Genomic DNA, 21,550 nt, shown 5'->3' on the forward strand with positions numbered 1-21,550 from the left:
TATTTTCCAGTTTCAACAAATACAATTTCATGGTATTAAAATGTCAGTTTTCTGTGAAATATAAGATGATTGCTATTTTAAGAATTTGTTTCAATTTGGAAACAAAGATAAGGTCTTGTAAACAGTGGAGATATTTTCTAGTTCTTCAGAGAAGAAGAAACACGCTTCATTTAAAACTACTGAGAAAGAAATGAGATGCATTTGCATTTATGTAAAGAGATAATAAAATTACTACTTATGATCTAACTTTATAAAAAGAGCTATACAGTGTGCATCAGTATTTTTTAACTTAGAAAAACATTACATATGAGCTACTATATGTACGTGATATTCTTATTGCCAAACTCTATACTTAGCTCTAGCTTCTTTTTATTGTCATATCACTTTATTAATCTTAGTTTGTTGATTATCTATAAAATAGAACACTTCATTGTAAATCAAAAGAGCAATGAAAATGGTGCTATCAAAGTTGCTGGGACTGTTTTTCAGAGTCTAAATTTGTGAAAGAGGCTATTTTAAACTAGTGTTGAAAAGTAATCATATCATCTTATAATTGTGGTTATTGTGCCATGACTGCTTCAAATATGTGTTTTATTATATATTTAATAATTAACATTCTTACTTTTCATTTCTGTTTTCCTACATAATTTTAAAATATTTTTCAAGAATGGTTGGCTTACATATTATAGAGATTTATCATAAAAATGAAAATATATTCTCTGATATGATTTTGAATTAATAATGTATTGCTTTAAAAATCACTTTTTGTTTACATAATTTATCAAGGCAAAAGGCTAAACATTAAATTATTGCACAACATTATTCTAGTAAATCATTAAAAATCTATGATTTTTGTGGTGTGCCACATACCTCTGCCACATGCTGAGCTCTCCAGGGCTGATGAGTAGCCCAGTATGTGCTCTTTGAATGATATATGGCATCTTGACATCCTTTAGTCAATGTTTACCTGACACACTGAGCATTATTAGATCACTAAAACTCCAGGTATTACAGTTAATAGCATCAAATATTTAATCAGACAATCTGTGTGATAGAGAAGCATGCTAAAACATTATAAAGAAAATGGGTTAAATATTTGAGAAGGACTGTCTTGCATCTTCTGTTCAGCTGAATTAACATTATGTAACAGTCAGCCAATCATTGAGAATTAAAAGGGGGCATGGTGCTTCTTTATAGGGTACTCAATCACACAGCTTATGTGATTAGTCTTGATTATGCTTCTGTATAATTACAGATTTGGAGTCTCAAAGATTTCCAGATTTGTTTTTCACCAAGTTGGCAGTGATACAATTCTACCAGTTGTTAAAATATTGAAATGCTTTCTTACCGGTTGGTAAATATACGCTTTCCTGAACTCTCTGATTGCCCCTACTACTATTCCAGAGTATTCTCCAGAAGCCTCCAGAATTCCTCACAACCTAAAAACAAAGAGGTGAAAACTGGCACAGAGGAGTCTGGTTTTGGTGGGTGTTGGTGCTATATCTGTTGTTAGATATTTCGAATAACACATAGGAAACAATGTAGAGTGCCTTATAAAGTTTGAGTGCATCTAATTAAAGGACATTTTGGCAGTTTTAGAATTGTTCCTTCCTTGGAAGTATCAAATATAGACTCTGCCATTTGGAGCATGCTTGTTTATCTTTCCTAGTTGAGTGTTTTTATTTTAAAAGAGGGCAATAATATTTACCCCATAGGATACTGTGAGGATCAAATTAGGTAATCTAAGGTACTTTGCTTAGTAAAATGCATATATTAGGTAATCAGCAAATGTTAGTTTTTATCCTCTTGATCATTATCCAATAAAGATTTTTTTGAAGATTAGACACCTTGTCTCAACTATTAGTAGCCTCATTCTGGGTGTCAGTATTTTAGGGTGAAATAGAAAATTTAGGCATTATTCATATTGTAGAGTCAGTGAGCACCATATATTAGTAATTCATTCATAATATGTTTGTTTTATTTAACTAACTGGCTACTTTTTAATGTATGAGAGTATGCAGTTATCAACTCTAAATTTATTTTTTTTAAAATATAAGCAACTAAAAGCATTTGTAAACATCTCTTGAAAATCCAGCTTCCACTCTAATACTAATAGCTGAAGACTGGTGAAGGAATCTGATTGAAAAATGATTTGACTAGAAGTGAGGAAATTGGGTTCAAATTATCAACATTGCCATCAACTTGATGAAAGTTCATAGAGTTGAATACAGCTGGTGACTAAGTGAGAGAAATAATTATACTTACCACTTAGAATACCAAGAATATGGAATCAATTTCCATGCCAAGACCAGCAATGAGCAAATATTTTCTGTAAAGGACCAGATAATAAATATTTTAAGTATTATGAGCTCTACAGTCTCTGTCCTAACTACTCATCCTTGCTGTTATATTGTGAAAGGAGCCATAGCCAATGTGTGAACAAATAAATGTAGCTGTGTTCCAATAAAACTTTGTTTACAAAAACAGGCAGCAGGCTGGATTTGACCTGCCAGAGTTTGCTGATCCCGACTAGTAAAGATCTCTAAGATATGATTCTAGGATTTGATAATTGCTTTTACAGTTATCAAGGACAAAAAATGACTTTGAGGTCCTGGCTGATGTGCTAAATAAGTCATAGTATGGGACTATGTGTTCTAGATCAAGCCATCAAAGACAGTGACATAATTTGAGTGAGTCCTATTGAAAAATATTGCCCAATTTTTAAGAAAGTTTTATATAGAAATATTAACCTGATTTTATGATATGTTTATTTGCAGAAAACTAGCCATAATTACAGACAAAAGGCCTGGAATATAAGAACAGTGGTTTTATTTATCATGGAGCAAGAAAGAGTTAGAAAGGGTCAAGCCCTGTTTTATTGGGTGACCTCCATTCTGTAGCCTTTTAGATGAGCTGCTACTATAGTACATTCCCCAAAACACAAATGAACAAACAATGAAGATGACAATACCTTCGTTTCAGAGTTATGAGGATAATTTAAGAAAAGGTTTGCCGGGCGCGGTGGCTCAAGCCTGTAATCCCAGCACTTTGGGAGGCCGAGGCGGGTGGATCACGAGGTCAAGAGATCGAGACCATCCTGGTCAACATGGTGAAACCCCGTCTCTACTAAAAAAATACAAAAAAATTAGCTGGGCATGGTGGCGCGTGCCTGTAATCCCAGCTACTCAGGAGGCTGAGGCAGGAGAATTGCCTGAACCCAGGAGGCGGAGGTTGCGGTGAGCCGAGATCACGCCATTGCATTCCAGCCTGGGTAACAAGAGTGAAACTCCGTCTCAAAAAAAAAAAAAAAAAAAAAAAAAGAAAAGGTTTGCTATGCATGTGTCACAGTCACTTGTTCTTAATGGTTATTTTGATGTTATTATTTTTTGTCATTTTTATTGCTATATTTAGACTGAGTAGCCAAAATTATCCATTTTCTATTATTGGAGGTTTTAGGGGAATTTTACCTCCTGAATTCTTGGAACCAACTTGGAAATATGATGAAAGAATTCAGATATGAAAGCAAGATGTTATTTTTGCTTTATCAATACCAGCATTGATAAAGTTGATATTGAAAAATGTAATTTATGCTGGGTGAGGTGGCTCACGCCTGCAATCCCAGCACTTTGAGAGGCCGAGGTGGGCGGATCACGAGGTCAAGAGATCGAGACCATCCTGGTCAACATGGTAAAACCCTGTTTCTACTAAAAATACAAAAAAATTAGCTGGGTGTGGTGGCTTGTGCCCCTAGTCCCAGCTACTTTGGAGGCTGAGGCAGGAGAATCGCTTGAACCCAGGAGGCGGAGGTTGCAGTAAGCCAAGATTGTGCCACTGCACTCCAGCCTGGTGACAGAGTGAGAATCCATCTCAAAAAAAAAAGAGAAAAGATAAAACAATGTAATTTATGTCTGTGGGTAAGTGGGTTCCTAATACTGAACCCTATAATTATTACATAGATGCTAGATCTGAGCAGGATCCCCTCACCCCTAATATACACATGAATAGAAGGCCTACTGCTACAAAACATGTAGCATGGAGGATCTATAGAAATCCCACTCATGTGAGAAAGTAGAGGGAAGCACTTAATTGTACATGGCCAGTTTCTTCTTCTGAAAACACCAACAAAGATTAAATTATTCATTCTCCCTGGTGAATAGTGAGTAAGGAGGCAGAAGGAGGCTGGAAGTGTGATGCTGGTGCATTCTGGACACTTGCAAGGTGTATCAAAGAGTGGTAGAACTATGTTCTTCCTTAACTTTTCTCAATTTTTAAAATCTTTTCACCTTTAGTTTAGGGGCACATCAGGGATGTGGCTGTTCTTTCCAGAAAGATATCAGGAATATACCACGACCGACTTACTACCACATTTGTGAAGCTGTTCTCCCAATAGCGATCATTGCTCTTTTGAGTATTATGCACCCCCCCCCCCCAAAAAAATCTGATTTCAAAGTTTCCAGCTCTCATAAACTGAAGTTAAGAGAAATTAAGCCCTCATTTTTCTCATTTTGTTAGCAGGACTTTTAAGCATGGTGTAGAGGAAGGGATTCCTAAGCAGTTGCAGCCTAAGTCATCTTCTGCTGTAAAGGCTGTGGTTTTTTCAGGCCCATATAAATTACATTAGTATAATGCCAAGTCCCTGATGGATTTCACTTTTTAAATAGTTACTGATCTATCAAATTTATCAGTGCAATACCGCATAACCAAATTTAGAAAATAAGCCAATTCTGGGCTTTGAATATCTGTAGTTAATCTATAACTTTAATCTTCTTAGATGAGGATCTTAGAACACTACTCTTTCAAGCCCTTGCCTGTTTACAGTTTGCTTTTATGTATTTTAATTATCTATCTATCTATATATCTTACCACATAATACATTAGCATTATTTTTTGCATTCACTATTTGATTTGAATTTTCCCCGATATTTACCAATATTTTTTATTTCAATTCCTCTTCTTATCTTAGACCCTCTGCTGGGATTATTTGCCTTTTTGCCTGAGTAAATTCTTTAGAATTTATTTCGGTGTATCTGAAAATGTCTTTACTTCATTTCAACACTTTGAAACTATTTTTTTTCCCTGCTTTTTGTCTTCTGTTGTTACTATTAGGAAATCAGCTATCACTCTAATTTTCTTATAGATAAACTTTCAATTTTTTTTGTCTCTGGATTTGGGCAGTTGAACTTTGACGTGCTTAAGGGTAGATTTCCTTTTATTTATCTTATATGGGATTTCCCAGACTTCTAGAATATGTAAATTTATGTCTTCCTCATCAGATGTGAGATATTCTTTATCATTATCTCTTCAAATATTTTCTATGCAAATCTTTTTCCTCTGCTTTTGGACTTCTGATTAAATGTATTTTTTTAAAACTTACTTCTTTATCTTCCATTCCTCTTAAATTATTCCACTTTTTTTTTTTGCTAATTTTGTCTTTCTAGGCTGTATTCTGATAATTGTTTCTAATTTGCCTTCCAGTTTGCTAATTTTTTAAAAAACTGTCTCATTTGTTATAAAACCTATTATTTTGATACTTTTCATTTTCGTTATTGTATTTTTTATTTTAAAGTTTATATTCATATATTTAAAAATATACTGGATAATGTTATGTGGTTTTCTTTTCCCTGAATATATTCACTATCTATTACTGCATAAGAAATAATTCTAAAATTTACTGGCTTAAATTAACTAACGTTTTTTATTTCAAGAGTTTCTATGGCTTGGGAATCCAGTCGTGCCTTAGCTGTGTGCCTGTGACTGAGAGTCGTTCACAAGGCTAGAATCAAGTAATCGGCCAGTACTGTAGTCATGTACATGTGTGGAAAGTGGGCAGATCTGCTTCCAACCTTCCCAACATGGTTGTTGACTGGCTCAATTCTTGGCTCTGGTTGACTAGAAATACCAGTTCCTTGCCATGTGGGTCTCACAGACCCATCTGAAGGCTATTTTTAACATGTTAGTTTGCTTTCTCCAGAGCAAGTGTTTGGAGAAAGAGAGACCAATAGAGAGTGAACAAGACAGACATCAAAGTATTTTTACAGTCTTAGAAGTGACATCTCATTGCTTTTGTATATTCTGTTCGTTAGGTCTTGCACATGCACAAGGGAGGGGATCCTGCAAAGGAATAAATGAGGTGGAGATCATCAGAGATCAGTTTAGAGGCTGTATATTGCACTGCAGATATTTTCAAACTTTTTGAAAGAGCAAGAATAGTTATTTTACCCTTGTGCTAATTTTAGTATGTAAAGTTTTTAGTGAGTCTGTTTTCTATTATCTGTATTTCCTGATGGTTATTGGTCATGCTTTTAAAAAACTTTCTTAAGAAAAACAGCTAACGCATGCTGGATTTAATACCTAGGTGACAAGTTGGCAGATGCAGCAAACTGCCGTGGCACACATTTACCTATGTAACAAACCTGCACATCCTGCACATGTATCCCAGAATTAAAAATAAAAAAATTTCCTTACTACTATTGAAAAAAACTTTATTAAAGTACAATCAGTGTGCAAAAAAGTGTACATATCATAAGAGGGCATGTTGATAAAATTTCACAGTTTGGGCACAACCACAAAACCAGGAGCAAAATCAAGAAAATGTTCCTAGCATCTCAGAAGCTCTTCTTGTGTATCCCCTGCCCCCCTGCCAAGCTCCTGTCCCATCACTACCTCCTCCATACTTCTAACAACATCTATTAGTGTTGTTTGTTTTGAACTTTACATAATAGAATCACGTAATATGTACTCTTCTGCGTTTGACTTATTTATTCCCTTCAACATTAGGTTTAAGAGGTGTGCTAAATTTTTAAAAATTTATTGTGCGCTGCTCATTGTCCTTGAGACATTATTTGTAGGCACAGTTTAAAGTATCAGAATAAGGTTCACCATGGAGAATTTGCACATGATTCTACCAGGTCTGTAGGGGCATTGGGGCATTGGTAGATTGGTTAGAGGATTTCTCAATCATCCCTTTGAAACATGTTTATAATCTGTTAAGGTCCGCTGCCTTTGATTCCACACCCTGAACACCTGGCTTTGCTTGGATTATCATGGAGGCTAACCTTCTGGCAGTCTCCTGGATGTAGAGTAGGGGCATATTTACTTATGTTTTACCTTTGCTCTGAGAAAATAGCCCTTTGAAATTCTGATTTAATTTGGGAAGACTCCTTTTGAATGCCTCACCGTGGGCATGGCTGGCTTTGATTAAGATTTCCCCTTGACCCTCAAGGTCATCAGACCAATGTTAACTTTTACACTGTGTGATAAATATCCTCAGGCCAAAAGCAGCTTTGGTGTCCATTAATGTACCTTTGGTGAGAAACGTCCACTTAGACTTTGGCTTGCTACTTCCTTAGTAACTTGGTATTTCTTCAGTAGCATCAAGAAAGTAACATGATACTTTTCCTTATTTTTAAAGCAAGGGTTTTGTTGAGATAACCTTGTTAACAATATTACAGAAACCTTTCATAATTACTTCATATGGAGCTCTTAGGCCCTTCATCCCACACTTGTTTTGGCTATAAAATTACCTTTAGTACATTCTTTTTTTTTTTTGAGATGGAGTCTTGCTCTGTTGCCCAGGCTGGAGTGCAGTGTCACAGTCTCAGCTCACTACAACTTCCGCCTCCTGGGTTCAAGCGATTCTGTCTCAGCCTCTTGAGTAGCTGGGACTATAGGTGTCTGCCACTATGCCCAGCTAATTTTTTGTATTTTTTTTAGTAGAAACGGGTTTCACTGTGTTAGCTAGGATGGTCTCGATCTCCTGACCTTGTTGATCCATCCACCTCAGCCTCTTAAAGTGCTGGGATTACAGATGTGAGCCACCATGCCTGGCCTTTTGTACATTCTTAAACTGAAGCTTCTGATGATAATTCTTAAGTTTGTGTTCCTAAGGACCTAGTGAGGACCTATTTCTTTGACTTTTGTTCCTGAAGACACTGTCTTTCCCCAGTATCTGAATGTTCCTGGCTTTGGGTAAAATGTTTTCTTATTTTATATAGTAGATATTAGTGTCTTTACTGTTTTATCTCCCTTTCAGAAAGGAACATCTGAGTTTGCAATAGTTTAATCTGAATCTTATTTTAGTGTCTTTTCTTCTTTCGTACTTGTAGACCTACGTGAAATTGATTACTTTACTTCTTTTACTATCTCTTGATATTTGATCTAGGTATTGGTAATTATCCACGGATAAGAATTCACACACACACGCACACACACACACACTCACTTTTAGGCATATCATATTCAAACTGCAGAAAACCAAAGACAAAAATTGCTAAAGAAGTCAAAGAATAAAAGCAGACATATAGAGGAACAAGAATAAGAATTATACTGGACTGTTTGTCAGAAACCATAAAAGCAAGAAGAGAGTGGAGTATGTTATTTAAAGTGTTGAAATAAAAACCTTCACCAGGCTAGAATTTTATAACTAGCAAAATTATTCTTCAAATGTGAAGGAGAGAGGGAGACTTTTTCAGACAAACAAAACTGAGCAAATTCATTGTTAGCAGATCTGTATTATAAGAGCATGTTAAAAAAGTTATTCATTAAAAAGAAAAATGATATAGAGCATAAGCACAAATCTACACAAAGAAGAGTGTCAGAGGAGAAATAAATGAAGATAAGATAACATTGTTTAGTTTTTTTTCAAGATAAACTTTCTTAACTATATAAAACAACTGTTTCAAGCAATATCAACAATGTACTGGGTGATTACAGTATAGGGATAAGGGAAATGAAAGACAACAGTGTGAAATGAACAAGCAGGAGCAAATAGGAATATTCTGTTTTAAGATATATATATATACACACACTATATGTGAAGGTAGACTTAGGCTACTTAAAAAACATATATATATATATATAATATATATGTAAATATACATAACATATGTTTATCACATCTGGTACAGCAGCCGCAATTGGAGTCACCACTTGGTTAAGCTTATGATAATCCACGGGCATTCTCCAAGTTCCGTCTATCTTCTGCACAGGCCAAATGGGAGAGTTAAATGGGGATGTGGTGGGAATCACCACGAGTGTGTCTTTCAAGTCCTTGATGGTGGCACTCATCTCCACAGTCCCTCCAGGGATGAGATATTATTTTTTATTTACTATTTTTCTAGGTAGAGGCAATTCTAATGCCTTTCATTTGGCTTTTCCCACCGCAATAGCCCTCACCCTACCAGTCAGTGAGCCAATGTGCAGGTTCTGCCAGTCGCTAAGTATGTCTATGCCAATTATGCATTCTGGCACTAGGGAAATGACCACAGGGTGAGTCTGTGGGCTCACTGTATCCACTGTAAGTTGGACCGAGCTAAAACTCCATTAATTACCTGACCTCCATAAGCCCCTACTTTAACTGGAGGACCACAATGATGTTTTGGGTCCCCTGGAATCAACATCAGCTCAGAGCCAATGTCCTGTAGTTTTCCAAAATGTCAATCATTTTTTTTCCCCTCAGTATAATGGTAAAAGGCTGGAGACTTCCTTGGGGAAGGATGGAAGAAAGATTCACTGTAGGAATTGTTAGTAACATATAGGGGTCTTTCTCAAGGGGACCTGGCTTCCCCTTCAGTCAAGGGGTTCTGGGTCTGTAAATTGGCTCAAGTCTAGAAATTGATTGAGGGGCCATTATTCTCTCTTTTTATAATTTAAATTAGTCTTTTGTCCATTCAACCTAGAAGTTTTCTGCTTGTATAAATTAAGTAGGAATGCAATGGGCTTCCTATCAATTTCACTTCCAGGAACATTGCGTTTAATTAGCCCATGCCAGAGCGCTACACCAGTCAGACTATCTGATTTCTGCTTCGACTTTGCTGTCCAATAAGGTGGCTATGCCCACCTTGCCTTTGACGGTTGAGTGCCACCAGGATCCAATTACTCCCATTGTATTTAAATTTTGTAGTTGAGTGACTGCAGTTTCCGCTATTAGATCTGGCATTCAGAGAAGAGCAATTACAGGGCTCTTCAGAGATGTACGTGCTGCCCTCACAAGTCTATTTTGCAAGGAATTGGTCAAGGGTATATCTTCTAGACCTTCCCAGCTGGGATGAGGTGGTCTAAAGTGACTAATCCACTCTACTATCCCAATCTCCCTAAGCCTCTGGATCCCTTCCTGTACATTAAACCAAGGGAGACCAGGCATTTCCAGCTTGCTCACAGTGGGCCATGTTTTCTTTTGAAAGGGAGTCTCCCTCTGTTGCCCAGGGTGGAGTGCAGTGGCAGATCTCAGCTCACTGCATCCTCCGTCTCCCAGGTTCCAGAGATTCTCCTGCTTCAGCCTCCTGAGTAGCTGGGATTATACATGCCACCACGCCCAGCTAATTTGTTTATATTTTTTTTAGTAGAGTTCAGGTTTCACCATGTTGGCCAGGCTGGTATGGAATGCCTAACTTCGTGATCTGCCCATCTCTGCCTCCCAAAGTGCTAGGATAACAGGCTTGAGCCCTCACGCCCAGCTGTGGGCTATCTTTTAATCCATATTTCAGCTAACCAAGCAAATAAACTATTAAAACCTTTCTTAACTTCCAAAGGTGCAATATTAAAACCAGAGTCCCTACTTAGTGGGCCCAAATCAATAAATTCAGCCTGATCCAACTCAATGTTCCTTCCACCATTATTCCATACCCTTAATATTTATTGCCATGACTGTTCTTCAGATTTCTGTTTATGTAAATGAGAAAAATCAAGCCGTTCTTTTTGAGTATAGTGCAACTTCTCATGGGTTACACTCTCAATCTCACCTCTAGGGGCCCGCCAGGATTTTGGTATAGTTATAGGTTTAGAAGCAAACAAGGGTGTTGAAGGTGGGTCCTGAAGAGAATCAACATTACCTTGCCTGGCAACTGCATCAGGGGAGGCCATCACTGCTGCCTCAGGCAGAACAGGGTTTATCTCCTCAGACGAAGGTGGAAAGGCTGATGGCAGCATTGGTCAGGGAGGGGATATTGCCACTACTGAGGATGGGGAAGCTGTTCCTTCTGGCAAAAAAGGTTCATCAGAATTTACACACTCATTGTCCCCAGCTTTATCAGGGTCCTCCCACATGTCCCCATTCCAAGATGCAGAGTTCCATTCTTTTCCAATCAATGCCCTCACGTTAACAGTTGACACCTGGAGAGGCTGTGCACCCACCTTTTGTTGCAGATCACCCACTTGCATAAGAGCTTGTGTCTGTTTATCCACTATTTCAGCTCTTTCTCTATAGAAGATAAGATCCTCACTCAGGGAAATCTTAGCAGATTTGAGGTTCAGTATCTGCTTCTGAAGCCAGGAGACAGAATCCCTAAGTTCATCACTTTCTTTCATCACTTTGTCTGCTGAACTTAGAAGCAACCTACCAGCTTCATTATGTTTCTTGGTTCTCCACATATGGTCAAAGGAATTATATATAGCATCACCAAACTCCTTGCCTCTCACGAGTAGTGAATCGGCAGTGTTAAATGCATTTATTTTGCATAACTGTCTACACAGTCCATGCCAAGGACTATCAGGATTCTCCATACTATTAGAAGTAGAGTTCTTAGTGTTTTGGGGTCTAACCATATTAAGCAACCAATTCCAGAAACCCCAAAAGCAATGAAAGAACTCCCTGCTTAATATTCTGTTCCTCTAGAATGATTCCTGGTACCAAAATCTGTAATAATCAGGGTTCTGTAGAGGGACTACTAGGATACAAAGTCCTATAATAGGCTATCTGTAAGCTTGAGAAGAAAGGAGGACCAGTCTGAGTCTCAGAACTGAATAACTTAGAGTCTAATGTTTAAGGTCAGGAAGCATCAAGCATAGGAGAAAAATGTAGGCTTGGGAGACTAGGCCAGTCTGGGCAGTCTCTCCTTTTCACGTGTTTCTGCCTGCTTTGTATTTGCTGGCAGCTGCTTAGGTTGTGCCCACCAGATTAAGGGTGGGTCCTTCTTCTCCAGCCCACTGACTCAAATGTAAATCTCCTTTGGCAACACCCTCACAGACACACCCAGAATCAACACTTTGCATCCTTGAATTCAATCAAGTTGACACATTAACCATCGCAGAGGACCACTGTTCTCTAGACTCCAGAATGGTAGATCCACTGACAGCTTATACCCAGCACCTGGAAAAGACACAGGCATTCAACGCCAGCCCTTGAGAGCAGCTTTGGGGGTTGAGCCCTGGTCGGCCACAGAAGTGGAGTTTCCCAAGGCCTTGGGAGCCCAGCCCATGCATTAGTGTGTTCTGGATGTGGGACGTGGAGTCAAAGGAGATTATTTTGGAGCTATATAATTTAATGACAACTCTGCTGAGTTTTGGACTTGCATAGGGCCTGTAGCCCTGTTCTTTTGGCTGATTTCTCTCTTTTGGAATGGAAGTATTTACCAAATGCGTATACCCCCATTGTATCTTAGAAGTAACTAACTTGTTTTTTATTTTAAAGGCTCATAGGCAGAAGGGACTAGCTTTGTCTCATATGGGACTTTGGACTGTGGACATTTGAGTTAATACTGGAATGAGTTAAGACTTTAGGAGACTATTGGGAAGGCATGATTGTGTTTTACAGTGTGAGAAGGACATGAGATTTGGGAGGGACCAGGGACAGAATGATGTGGTTTGAATCTGTGTCCCCAGAATGATGTGATTTTGAATCTGTTTGAATCTGTGATGGGTCCCCATGTCAAAATCATGTCCAGTTGTAATCCCCAATGTTGGAAATGGGACCTGGCGAGAAGTGATTGGATTGTGGGGGCAGTTTTGCATGAATGGTTTAGCACCATCCCCTCAGAGCTGTTCTCGTGATAGTGAGTTACTGAGTTACTGTGAGATATGGTTATTTAGAAATGTGCCACACTTCTCCCCCTTCTCTCTCTCTTCCTTCTCAAACCACGTAAGACATACCTGCTTCCTCTTTGCCTTCCACCATGATTGTAAGTTTCCTGAGACCTCCCTAGAAGCAGAAGCAGCTATGCTTCCTGTACAGCCTGCAGAACCATGAGCCAATTAAATCTTTATAAATTACCAGTCTCAGGTATTCCTTTATAGCAATGTGAGAGTGGCCTAATGCAAAGAGGCATACAATTTGAGATAGAAGAAATAAAATGATCTTTGCAGATGACATGTTTGTCTTTATAAAATATCCTAAAGACTGGCAAAAATGAACAAAGAAAGAGGCAAAAAAGAAACACCTCTCCTTGAAGGAAATAATAATCATGTAACAAGCTTTCAGGATGCATAGTTAATTTATAAAATCAGTTGCTTTCCTATACATTGGCAATAGACAATTGAAATTTGAAATTATAATAATAAAATGTCATTTACAGAAGTGATACCCTCCTTCCCCGAACAAACCCACCAATTAAACAACAACTCAGACAGCTTCTCTTACTCAGAAATCTAAAACTAGTTGAGAGGCTCCTGTATCCAGACACATCAAATCCCACAGGAAAATTGAGGGCTTCCTCTTGTCTGAATCCCTACCCACAGCTCAGTGCCACATGACTGAAAGGAAACTCCTAGCTCCCAGCTTCTCCCTGGGGAGTAAAAGAGTTGGACCGTATTTATGACACTATTCCAATTTCTTCCTCCCCAAACGATGGACTTATCTCTTCCAGTCTTGGAGCAGTAATGGAACCCCACATAATCTAGCCACTCAGGGGCTGGTGAGAACAGAAACAGAAATTTGGACTGATGGTTCCCATACCCTTTTCCTCAGCTCAACACAGAGCAAGAAAATGAAAAACCCCTGCTTCCAGCATCTCCTGGGAAGAGAAAAGTTAGTTTGCTTGGTTGTGCCCACAAGATTAATGCCCAGCTTTTCTGGGAGCTTCCCAAAGGACTTCCTCTGTCTGGCTTGTTTTGGGGCACTCATGGGACCTGGCATACTCTAGTTGGCTTGGGGCCAGTGTGAACAAATATGCTGGTTTGATCTAGCACCCAACTAGACGACACAGTCCCTCTCACAAGCTCAGTGTAGGGTGATCAGGTAAAAAACCACATATCCCAGCTTCTCTCTCTCTCTGTGGTGGGAAGAATTGGAAAGGGCATCAAATGATTAGACTTTTCTGGTGGCTACTTGAGGAATGCCTCCAATATCACTTGCCTTGGAACACTGAATGTACCTAGCATACTCTATATGGTAGCTGCTAAGAACAAAGAAAACAGGTTGGCAGGTTGGAGAGGCACCCACAATCTCTGGCTGAGCTGGTTAGTGAGGGTCTTCTCCTATACAAGGTAAGTCTGTGAAGATTGAGAGAGGTTGCTGTTTTGTCTAATGTACAAGCACCAATACAAAGAGTCAAAGAAAATAAAAACATGGAAATAGATTCCAAACAAAAGAACAAGATACATCTCAAGAAACCAAGCCTAGTGAAAGAGAAGTATATGATTTACCTAACAGAACTCAAAATAAATCATTAAAAAGATGTTCAACAAAACTGGGAGAACAATGCATGAACATGAATATTTCAACAGAGATATAGAAAGTATAAAAAGTATCAAACAGAATTTGTAGAGCTAAATAATACAATAATGCTGAAAAATTCACTAAAGCAGTATGACAGCAGACTAAATCAAGCAGAAGAAAGGATAAGCACACTTGAAGACAAGTTATTGTTACTGGAAATTATTTAGTCAGAAGAGCAAAATGAAAAAAAAAAAGAATGACAAAAATCAGCTTAAAGGACTTATGGGACATCATCAAGTGGATCAATGTACACATTATAGGAGTCCTAGGAGGAGAGGGGAGAGAAAGAACCACAAAACTTATTCAAAGAAATAATAGCATAAAACTTCCCAAATCTGGGGAAGAAAATGCACATTCTACTCTAGGAAGCCCAGTAGATACCAAATGAAATGAATGGAAAGAAATCTACATGGAGATACATTATAATTATATTGTTAAAATCAAGGCATAGGGAGAATTTTGAAAGCAGCAAGAGAAAAGTGATTTGTCATGTACAAGGGATTTCCCACAAAACTAAAAGTGGATTTTTCAGTACAAAACTGTGAAAGCCAGAAGGGAGTAGGATGATATATTTAAAATGCTGAAACAAAAAAACCTGCCAACCAAAAATACTATGCATGCCAAAATTCTCCTTCAAAAATGGAGACTTTCCCAGACAAATAAAAGCAGAGAAAACTGATGAGCTTCATTCTTATCTTAAGGGAGTGATAATGGAAGCTGTTCAAGTTGCAACAAATGACACAAACAGTAACGTGATAGCTCAAGAAAGTAAAACTTGCTAATGATAAATATTTAGATAAATACAGACTACTGCAAATACTGTAACTGTTGGGTTAGTAACTTTTAATTATAGTATAAAGTTAAAAGACAAAAAATATTGAAATGTAATGAAATATTATGTAAAGCGATATGGAATACTAAGAGATGTGAATTTTGACATCTGTAACATAGTGTGTGATGAGAAAGAAGGGAAAGTATAAGGAAATTGAATGTAAGTTGTTATCAGTTTAATATAGACTGTTTTAAATAAGCTATAAAATAGACTAATAGATATTTTCTGTAAGCCCCATGGTAGTCACAAATAACTATAGAAGATACAATAGAGAAAAGAGAAAGGAATCGAAGTATATCAATACAAAAAATTCACTACAACACAAAGGAAGACAGCATGAGGGAGTAAGACATGGGAGGTCAAGGCAGGAGGATTACTTGAGTCCAGGAATTTGAGATCGGCCTGGGCAACATAGCAAGACCCTGTCTTTACAAAAATATTTTAAAAAAATTAGTTGAGCATGGTGGCATGTGCCTGTAGCCCTAGCTACTCAGGAGGCTAAGGCAGGAGGATTGTTTAAGCCTAGATTACAATGAGTTATGATTGTGCCAATGCACTCTAGTCTGGGTGACTCTGTCTCAATAAAAATAAAAGACAGAGAGAGACAGACAGAGAGAGAGAGAGAGAGAGAGAGAGAGAGAGAGAGAGAATAAAAGACAGCTTTAAGAACCACAAACAGACAATAATGAACAAAATAGTAATAGTAAATTTTTCTCTATCAATGATTACTTTACATAGAAATGGACTAAACTCCTCAATCAAAAGACAAAGAGTAGTTGAATGGATTAGAAAAATACGAGCCACCTATATGCTGTCTATAAGAAACTCACTTTAGATTTAAAGACACAAATGGATAGTGGAATGGAAAAATATATTCCACGTAAATGGTCACCAAAGCAGAAGTGGCTATACTTATATCAGACAAAATATATTTAAAGTAAAAATTATTACAAGATACAAAGAAGAACATTATATAATAATGAAAAGGCCAATTAAATGGGAAGATATAATACTTATAAATATATGTGCCCAACATCAGAGTATCTAAACATATAAAGCAATAATTGACACACCTAGAGAAAGAATACACAAAGATACAATAATTATAGGAAGCTTCTCTACCTCACTTTTAATAATAGATAAAACAACCCGACATAAGATAATGAATAGCAATCTTGAGCAACACTATAGACCAAATGAGCCTAACATATTCATCTCATAGCAGCAGAATATACATTCTTCTCAGGTGTATATGAAATATTCTCTAGGATAAATTACATATTAGGTCACAAAACAATTCTTTTTTAATTTTTTAATTTTTTATTTTTTATTCTTTTTTTTACAAAACAATTTTTTTTATTGCATTTTAGGTTTTGGGGTACATGTGAAGAACATGCAAAATTGTTGCATAGGTACACACATGGCAGTGTGGTTTGCTGTCTTCCGTCCCCTCACCTGTATTTGTCATTTCTCCCCATGCTATCTCTTCCCACCTCCCCACCCCCCCGGCCCTCCCCCATTTCCCCCCAACGGACCCCAGTGTGTAGTGCTCCCCTCCCTGTGTCCATGTGTTCTCATTGTTCAACACCCGCCTATGAGTGAGAATATACGGTGTTTGATTTTCTGCTCCTGTGTCAGTTTGCTGAGAATGATGGTTTCCAGGTTCATCCATGTCCCTACAAAGGACGTGAACTCATCGTTTTTGATGGCTGCGTAATATTCCATGGTGTATATGTACCACATTTTCCCTATCCAGTCTATCATCGTTGGGCATTTGGGTTGGTTCCAGGTCTTTGCTATTGTAAACAGTGCTGCAGTGAACATTCATGTGCACGTGTCCTTGTAGTAGAATGATTTATAATCCTTTGGATATATACCCAGTAATGGGATTGCTGGGTCAAATGGGATTTCTATTTTTAGGTCCTTGAGGAATCGCCGCACTGTCTTCCACAATGATTGAATTAATTTACATTCTCACCAACAGTGTAAAAGTGTTCCTATTTCTCCACATCCTCTCCAGCATCTGTTGTTTCCAGATTTTTTAATGATCGCCATTCTAACTGGTGTGAGATGGTATCTTAATGTGGTTTTGATTTGCATTTCTCTGATGACCAGTGATGATGAGCATTTTTTCATGTTTGTTGGCCTCCTGTATGTCTTCTTTTGTAAAGTATCTGTTCATATCCTTTGCCCATTTTTGAATGGGCTTGTTTGTTTTTTTCTTGTAGATCTGCTTTAGTTCTTTGTAAATTCTGGATATCAGCCCCTTGTCAGATGGGTAGACTGCAAAAATTTTTTCCCATTCTGTTGGTTGCCGATTCACTCTACTGACTGTTTCTTTTGCCGTGCAGAAGCTGTGGAGTTTGATTAGGTCCCATTTGTCTATTTTGGCTTTTGTTGCCATTGCTTTTGGCGTTTTGGTCATGAAGTCCTTGCCTACACCTATGTCCTGAATGGTTTTGCCTAGATTTTCTTCTAGGGTTTTTATGGTGTTAGGTCTGATGTTTAAGTCTTTAATCCATCTGGAGTGAATTTTGGTGTAAGGTGTCAGGAAGGGGTCCTGTTTCTGCTTTCTGCACATGGCTAGCCAGTTTTCCCAACACCATTTATTAAACAGGGAGTCCTTTCCCCATTGCTTGTTTTTGTCAGGTTTGTCAAATATCAGATGGTTGTGGGTATGTTGTATTTCCTCTGAGGCCTCTTTTCTGTTCCATTGGTCTATATCTCTGTTTTGGTACCAGTACCATGCTGTTTTGATTACTGTAGCCTTGTAGTATAGTTTGAAGTCCGGTAGTGTGATGCCTCCTGCTTTGTTCTTTTTGCTTAGAATTGACTTGGCTATGCAGGCTCTCTTTTGGTTCCATATGAAGTTTAAGGTGTTTTTTTTCCAGTTCTGTGAAGAAGGTCATTGGTAGCTTGATGGGAATAGCGTTGAATCTGTAAATTACTTTGGGCAGTATGGCCATTTTCACGATGTTGATTCTTCCTAACCATGAACATAGAATGTTTCTCCATCTGTTTGTATCCTCTCTTATTTCGTTGAGCAATGGCTTGTAGTTCTCCTTGAAGAGGTCCTTTACGTTCCTTGTTAGTTGTATTCCTAGGTACTTTATTCTCTTTGTAGCAATTGTGAATGGCAGTTCGTTCTTGATTTGGCTCTCTTGAAGCCTATTACTGGTGTATAGGAATGCTTGTGATTTTTGCACGTTGATTTTGTATCCTGAGACTTTGCTGAAGTTGTTTATCAGTTTCAGGAGACTTTGGGCTGAGAGGATGGAGTCTTCCAGATATACAATCATGTCATCTGCAAATAGAGACAATTTGATTTCTTCCTTTCCAATTTGGATACCCTTTATTTCTTTTTCTTGCCTGAGTGCTCTGGCTAGAACTTCCAATACTATATTGAATAGGAGTGGTGAGAGAGGGCATCCTTGTCTAGTGCCAGATTTCAAAGGAAATGCTTCCAGTTTTTGCCCATTCAGTATGATATTGGCTGTTGGTTTGTCGTAAATAGCTTTTATTGTTTTGAGATACGTTCCGTCAATACCTAGTTTATTGAGGGTTTTTAGCATAAAGAGTTGTTGAATTTTGTCAAAAGCCTTCTCTGCATCAATTGAGATAATCATGTGGTTTTTGTCTTTGGTTCTGTTTATGTGGTGAATTACGTTTATGGACTTGCGTATGTTGAACCAGCCTTGCATCCCCGGGATGAATCCTACTTGATCATGGTGGATGAGCTTTTTGATATGCTGTTGCAGTCGGTTTGCCAGTATTTTATTGAAGATTTTTGCATCTATGTTCATCATGGATATTGGCCTGAAATTTTCTTTTCTTGTTGAGTCTCTGCCGGGTTTTAGTATCAGGATGATGTTTGTCTCGTAAAATGATTTGGGAAGGATTCCCTCTTTTTGGATTGTCTGGAATAGTTTCAGAAGGAATGGTATCAGCTCCTCTTTGTATGTCTGGTAGAATTCGGCTGTGAACCCATCTGGACCTGGGCTTTTTTTGGGTGGTAGGCTCTTTATTGCTGCCTCGACTTCAGACCATGTTATTGGTCTATTCAGGGTTTCGGCTTCTTACAGGTTTAGGCTTGGGAGGATGCAGGTGTCCAGGAATTTATCCATTTCTTCCAGGTTTACTAGTTTATGTGCATAGAGTTGTTTGTAATAATCTCTGATGATGGTTTGGATTTCTGTGGAATCTGTGGTGATATCCCCTTATCGTTTTTTATTGCATCAATTTGGTTATTCTCTCTTTTCTTTTTTATTAATCTGGCCAGTGTTCTGTCTATTTTTTTGATCTTTTCAAAAAACCAGCTCCTGGATTTATTGATTTTTTGAAGAGTTTTTTGTGTCTCTATTTCCTTCAGTTCTGCTCTGATCTTAGTTATTTCCTGTCTTCTGGTAGGTTTTGAGTTTTTTTGATCTTGCTCCTCTAGCTCTTTCAATTTTGATGATAGGGTGTCAATTTTAGCTCTCTCCTTTCTTCTCATGTGGGCACTCATTGCTATATATTTTCCTCTAGAGACTGCTTTAAATGTGTCCCAGAGATTCTGGTATGTTGTGTCTTCGTTCTCATTGGTTTCGAAGAACATCTTTATTTCTGCCTTCATTTCATTGTTTATCCAGAGCAAGAGCAAGTTGTTCAGTTTCCATGAAGCTGTGCGGTTCTGAGTTAGTTTCTGCATTCTGAGTTCTAACTCGATTGCACTGTGGTCTGAGAGACTGTTTGTTATGATTTCTGTTCTTTTGCATTTGCTGAGGAGTGATTTATTGCCAATTATGTGGTCAATTTTAGAGTAGGTGTGATGTGGTGCTGAGAAGAATGTATATTCTGTGGATTTGGGGTGGAGAGTTCTGTAAATGTCTATTAGGTTTGCTTGTTCCAGGTCTGAGTTTAGGTCCTGGATATCCTTGTTGATTTTCTGTCTGGTTGATCTGTCTAATATTGACAATGGGGTGTTAAAGTCTCCCACTATTATTGCGTGGGAGTCTAAGTCTCTTTATAAGTCATTGAGAACTTGCCTTATGTATCTGGGTGCTCCTGTATTGGGTGCATATATATTTAGGATCGTTAGCTCTTCTTGTTGCAGTGATCCTTTTACCATTATGTAATGTCCTTCTTTGTCTCTTTTGATCTTTGTTGCTTTAAAGTCTATTTATCAGAGATGAGAATTGCAACTCCTGCTTTTTTTTGCTCTCCATTTGCTTGGTAGATCTTCCTCCATCCCTTTATTTTGAGCCTTTGTGTATCCTTGCATGTAAGATGGGTTTCCTGGATACAGCACACTGATGGGTTTTGGCTTTTTATCCAATTTGCCAGTCTGTGTCTTTTGATTGGGGCATTTAGTCCATTGACATTTAGGGATAGTATTGTTATGTGTGAATTTGATACTGTCATTTTGATGCTACCTGGCTGTTTTGTTGGTTAGTTGATGCAGCTTCTTGATTGTGTTGGTGCTCTTTTACCATTTGGTGTGTTTTTGGAGTGGCTGGTACTGGTTGTTCCTTTATATGTGTAGAGCCTCTTTCAGGAGTTCTTGTAGAGCAGGTTTGGTGGTGATGAAATCTCTGAGTGCTTGCTTGTTGACAAAGGATTTTATTTTTCCTTCACTTATGAAGCTTAGTTTGGCTGGATAGGAGATTCTGGGTTGAAAGTTTTTTTCTTTAAGGATGTTGAATATTGGCCCCCAGTCTCTTCTGGCTTGTAGGGTTTCTGCTGAGAGATCTGCTGTGAGTCTAATGGGCTTCCCTTTGTGGGTAACCCGACCTTTCTCTCTGGCTGCCCTTAGCATTTTCTCTTTCATTTCAACCCTGGTGAATCTGACAATTATGTGCCTTGGGGTTGCTCTTCTTGAGGAATATCTTTGTGGTGTTCTCTGTATTTCCTGGATTTGAATATTGGTCTGCCTTGCTAGGTTGGGTAAGTTTTCCTGGATAATATCCTGAAGAGTATTTTCCAGCTTGGATTCATTCTCTTCATCACATTCAGGTATACCTATCAGACGTAGATTGGGTCTTTTCACATAGTCCCACATTTCTTGAAGATTTTGTTCATTCCTTTTTGCGCTTTTTTCTCTGTTCTTGCCTTCTCTTTTTATTTCATTGAGTTGATCTTCGACCTCTGATATCCTTTCTTCTGCTTGGTCAATTCGGCTGTTGAAGCTTGTGCATGCTTCACGAAGTTCTCGTGTTGTGTTTTTCAGCTCCATCAATTCACTTATATTCCTCTCTATGCTGTCCATTCTTGTTAGCATTTCGTCCAATCTTTTTTCAAGGTTCCTATTTTCT

The 21,550-nt window shown here is 38.1% G+C and overlaps 1 protein-coding gene across 2 annotated transcripts in view; it reads left to right on the top strand.

Moving 5' to 3' along the window:
• PDE4B (phosphodiesterase 4B) overlaps positions 1–21,550 on the top strand; it is a 578,613-nt gene that overhangs the window by 116,420 nt on the left and 440,643 nt on the right. The window lies entirely within an intron of this gene.

The sequence above is a fragment of the Saimiri boliviensis genome, chromosome 11 (genome assembly GCF_048565385.1).
Source record: "Saimiri boliviensis isolate mSaiBol1 chromosome 11, mSaiBol1.pri, whole genome shotgun sequence".
Classification (NCBI taxonomy): Eukaryota; Metazoa; Chordata; class Mammalia; order Primates; family Cebidae; genus Saimiri; species Saimiri boliviensis.